This window comes from Arvicola amphibius, chromosome 13, assembly GCF_903992535.2.
Source record: "Arvicola amphibius chromosome 13, mArvAmp1.2, whole genome shotgun sequence".
NCBI lineage: Eukaryota > Metazoa > Chordata > Mammalia > Rodentia > Cricetidae > Arvicola > Arvicola amphibius.
This window is the reverse complement of record NC_052059.1, coordinates 62,453,576-62,458,972: the sequence shown is the minus strand read 5'-3', so window position 1 is coordinate 62,458,972 and position 5,397 is coordinate 62,453,576. Positions and strand designations below refer to the sequence as shown.

At 42.1% G+C, this 5,397-nt stretch overlaps 1 pseudogene; it reads right to left on the bottom strand.

Annotated features, from left to right (window-relative positions):
* Positions 1 to 4,856: 4,856 nt before the first annotated feature.
* LOC119799747 lies at positions 4,857 to 5,149 on the bottom strand (annotated as a pseudogene).
* Between the last annotated feature and the right edge of the window lie 248 nt (positions 5,150 to 5,397).

The following is a 5,397-nucleotide window of genomic DNA, read 5'->3' as shown; positions in this document are numbered from 1 at the left end:
AAGAAAATGACCCAGAAAATGATCCTCTGACCTCCACACATGGTCCGTTGTTTGCCACCAAGCCTAATAAATGAAGCTGCATCCTTGGAAGCCTAAGTAAAACAACTGAATGAAGGAGCCCTGCACACATGGATAATGTACCTCCCAGAAGATTAGGTTGACTAAACAAAGATCCCACTACTGTGAGAAAGTTCCCTCTGAGCTGTGAAGTAAGCGGGGCTCCTGTCAAACATTACAAGCTCTTGCCAACGTCCTCATTTACGCATGAGAATTAGATTGTAGGACTCTTCTGAACACAGTACACACTTGGGAGATAGGACATTTAGAAATGTATCCATGCTGGCTAACTTTCACAGTACTAGAACTTCTATGAAAGCTACTGGATGAGGAAAATTGGCAATGATTCTATCCATCTGTAGACTCTGCATGTGACAACTTGCCTGGCAAGATATTCTCTGTGTGCTGACTCTTATAGGAACAATGAAATTTGTGATTTGATTTTAGGTCTACCACACAGTAGGGCACTCTTGTCTGGTTCTGTAAACTTGGTTAAGAGCCCAACGACTGAGGCCATGGTGATGTAATATGGAAATATCTCTTATTCTAGAGACTGGAACCTTCGCTGGACATCACAGTCACATATCGTAACATACCTTGAGGTCACTTAAGACATAAGGCTGCTCTCCTACTGTGTACTCACCTTGATTGTGTAGCCAACTTTTAAGAGAAAAATGTAACCACCACTTTCCTTAGTCTTCATACATAGCCACCTTTTACAAACTAAACTAATACTTAATTGTAATGTTAAATTATGTCTTCTTCTGTGCCCCTGATCCAGAACAATTCATTTATAACATTTGTATAAAAGAGCAAGCATAGAGGTTAAAACACTTCTAAATGAGTATCCACCAAAACAGTTGGGCACAGTAGCATCACTGGGCAATCATGGTATTTGTAATTTTTTTTTCTGTCTGGGTGAGTTGGGTTCAGTTGGGCTCATTACCTTAATCGTTTGTAAGACTCCATGAATGATTTCTGTAAAGTATCCCACTCCTTCCCCATGTGATTCTTATGGGGAAATTCAATAAAAGAGAGAGCAACAAAAGGGGCAGACACACAAATTCACACACTGGGACACATGAAGGAACAGACAAACATAGGGACAGACACACACACACACACACACACACACACACACACACACACACACACATAACCAGACAAAGGGACAAACTTCTTCAGAAAGGCACTGATTTGGATTCATGCAACAGACAGAGGAGGGAAGACAGGGAACATGGAGAAAATTCAAACCTGGAAATGACTCCCAGTGGAAGTGTTTTTATTTCCTTGCTGCCATACTGATGCAGTATTGGTGACTCTGAGTTGATCATTGATGTGGTGAATCCACACAATAGGTCCTCTGTTGTTGTTTTGTTAAAATTACATGGCATCAAGCTGCCTTCTAAGTACTCTCTCTGACAACTATACATTTGAGCAACTGTGATCCCTAATTAGAGAGGCTTCTATAGGAAGTGGGGTCTGCTGACTGCACACACACCTGGCCAAAGTTTAGAGAATGCACAACCATGCAGTTCTCAGACCTCAGAAGGACATGTGAACCACAACACGCTGCAAGGCTCAGGGACTACTTTGGAAGAGAGAAGCAGAGGTTGTAGATGGTTTCTGTGAAATGGTGTCCAGGACACGATGATCATCATACACAGGAAGGGGCTCGTAAGGCCACACCCTCAGTGAGGGACTTTGCTCACTTAATGTGTGCTGGGGTGTGGGATGTCATAAAAAATAAGGAAAAAGGAAATGTAGGTAAGCAGCCACAGTTTAACTCTATGGATGTTAAAGCCAATAGAGCAGTTTGGGTGGTGTTTTTACTCATGTGTGAGCAGTGTGAGTATGGAAACCTCAACAAGGCTGGTTTGTGCCTTGGAAAATCCACTAAAATTCATTGAACTCCAGTTTCCAAAACTGCAATTGCAGGCCCAGATACCCAGAAATGGCCTCAACCTGTACTTTTGGGGGATTTCTGGAGGGTAGATTAATCTAACATTCCTTAAAAACTTGTGAAGCTACTTCCTCTTCTCAAAGGGGTCATTTCTCTTCTCACTGGCAGTAGGAAGAATCGACTGCCTGTGGTGTCTATTACTATAAGAAGGTACATACTGGCCTCCAGGCTCCTTCAGTTGCACCAGCACCCACTGTACCTTTCAGAGTCCATGCTTGTGTTCTAGGTCTTCTACCCTGCTCCCTTACCCTAAACTCCTTCTAGTTCAGAAGCATCCCTATCCCAGCTTCTCATTCTCTTCTAAACCTCTCAGTCTCCTCCTGTCTCTATGTTCCTCTCCCTCTCTCTGTGTCTCCTCCTCTGTCTCTCTCCATCTGCCTCTCTGCTCTGCTTCTGCTTCTTTCATAGGCAGGTACAGTTGGCTATGTTCAGCCAACATCTATTTCTGCTCTGGGTGATTTGATATGCCGCTGTCTGTTCTATCTCTGATGATGGAGGAGTGTCTATGTGTTACTTTCATTATTAATAAAGATACTGCCTTGGCCCTTTAAGAGACAGAAAATTAGGTAGGTGGAGTAGACAGAACAGAATTGTGGGAAAAAGGAAGCAGGGTTGGGGAGCGGCTTCAGGCAGTCGCTATAGTGAGTCTCCATGATTCTCCTCTCCGAGATGGACGCAGGTTAAGATCTCTCCTGGTAAGCCACACCTCGTGGTGCTACACAGATTACTAAATATGGGTTAAAGGAAGATGTGAGAATTAACCAATAAGAGGCTACAGATAATGGGCCAGGCAGTGTTTAAAAGAATACAGTTTCCGTGTAATTATTTCGGGTGTAAAGCTAGCCAGCGGCTGGGTGGCGGGACGCAGCGCCGCCGCTTCCTTCTACACTCTGATAGCTATAATAGAAGCTTTCTCCTTATACATGTCACCAAGGGGTCATGCCATCAGCTTGTACAATACAAAGAAACAGTTTAAAATATTTTCATAGTACATTTTAATGAAAAGCTACTAAAACATACACAAAATTCAATATATGCTGTATCATTTTTCAGAGAAATATTTAACATTAAAATTTCTAAATTTTATAAAATATTTCTGACAGATAGCCGGGCGGTGGAGGCGCACGCCTTTAATCCCAGCACTTGGGAGGCAGAGGCAGGCGGATCTCTGAGTACGAGGCCAGCCTGGTCTACAAGAGCTAGTTCCAGGACAGCCTATAGAAACTACAAGGAAACCCTGTCTCGAAAAACAAAACAAAAAAAAAACCAAAAAATATTTCTGACAGATTGTCACTTGAAAGCCAATGTAATAAACATCATAATAACATCATTTTTAAAGGTGTTTTATATATTTAATCTTTCAAAATAATGTATAACAGGTTAATAGTTTTTTTAGAATACTACAAAAGGAGGTGGACTAAGAAGGAACTAGATTACTATATGCTACCAGAAATACATTATAATTTATTTTTGATATATTTTGATAATATTCTTTCCTCCCCTGCAGTATATTCCACATAATTTCTCAAAAACACAGCTTTGAAATCATGCATTCTGAATAAAATTGAGCTCATTTAAAAGAGCAGGTATTTTAATTGTACATATATACATATATAAACCCACAGAGAGTTAACATGCACCTCCTGTAATTTGACCCTAGCTGGGCCTCCTAGCCTCAACAATTCTCAGTGGGATTTTTTCATTCCTGAATGTTGAACAATAGGGTGCCAAGGAACCCATACATATCTATATTTGTATTCATAAAGAAATGGCAATCTCGGCATCTAATATTTGTCATCTTTTGTTACAAATGAACAACTCTACTCATTTTCTGGAAATCTCATGAGATTCATTCTAGGCAGAAATTGATTTCAATATTTTATCAGATGGCAGGATAATGAGCCTCTTGGAAATACTTTTGACCCTTTGCTCCTTTCAACTCTGCATTACAGCTCCTTAACCTCCTTAGAATTCTGCACAACTAGGAGATCTCTGATCAAGGACTAAGGGAGAAAGCCCAAGTAGCAAAGCATTTTTGTTTATCTTTCAGAATTTATCAGTATGTTCCTCTAGATAAAGTCAAATTACTATTGAATTACATATCCCCTTGTGTTGTGTCATCTCTCTGACGATGCATGTACAGTACATGTTTAAATAGGTGAATGGAAGTTAGCAAGCATTACATGGTCTGAAAGCATAATAAGGTCTGTAGAATCAGATAAGATTTGATGTTTTAATGCCTGGCCAGTCATTCAAGGAACAAAACACTATATGTGATTTATCTACAGAAGTGGTGAAAGATGGATGTTATGTCTCCCCTCTGCCTTTTTCAGGGCAGTCACAACAAACATTTTTAATTGGTTTCTGAATGACATCTCTATATAAACAAGGTTTTCCTTGAGTAAAGGTTGGGATAGTTGTTACCCAACAACACCATTTATTTTTAAGCTGGGCTTGCTGGGCTCCCAACAGGAGCCTTCCAGTTCAGTTGGTTTCATAAAAGCACTTTTGATGAGGAATGCCAGGAAGGCAGAGGCAGGAGATTGTCTGCAAGTTTCAGGTCAGCCATGGCTACAAGCCCGACTTTGTCTCAAGAGATAAAGTCAGCTTAGTATTCCTATTCCTTTTGTCCTTCAACTCAACACAGTTCCAGGAACAGTAACAATCCTTTCCCATCTGCAGCTCTGGTCTGGCTAGCTTTGAAGGAACCAGGCTATGACTGGGGTTAAACGGGTGAGTTCCACAAAACTATAAGGCCCACAGATCTTCGATTACAGAACGCTTACATTTATTTTTCTTTGATATGGCGAAACAAACTTCCTATGGACATCTCCCCTCACATTTGCCTCTGCTTATGCCTGGGGTTGGTCTTGCAGAGGATGAACCAGCGCCCATGCCTCTTCACCATGTAGCAGTCCTGGCAGCCCTTCTTGAGGACACCCTTGGTCTTGAAGCCCAGCGAGGGCTGCAGGTGCGGCAGGGGGTGACCCCAGAGAAGTAGGGTCTGGCGCTTGGAAGGGTCCCCAGCAGGAATGAGAAGAAGGCTTGGGGCTTCACCGCAAGTTGACTCAGGTGCAGGAGAGGATCCATGAGCTGAGCCATTGTGCTTCCCACAAGCAGGGCAGCCATGCTGAGGCCAGACCCAAAGCTTCTGCGTCTGTGCAGTAGCTCTCCCTCCCTTTTTTAATGACTCACTTAGTCCAACTGATAATGTCCACATGCACTGATAATGTCCACTTGGCTGTGGGAGATCCTACTGGAAGTCATACTCCTTAAGATAAATGACATAAAAATGGCATGAGGACAAGTTAGGGGATGGGATGGAGGCAGAGGACAGAGATGGGGAAGACATGAGCAACATGGATGATCTGAATTAC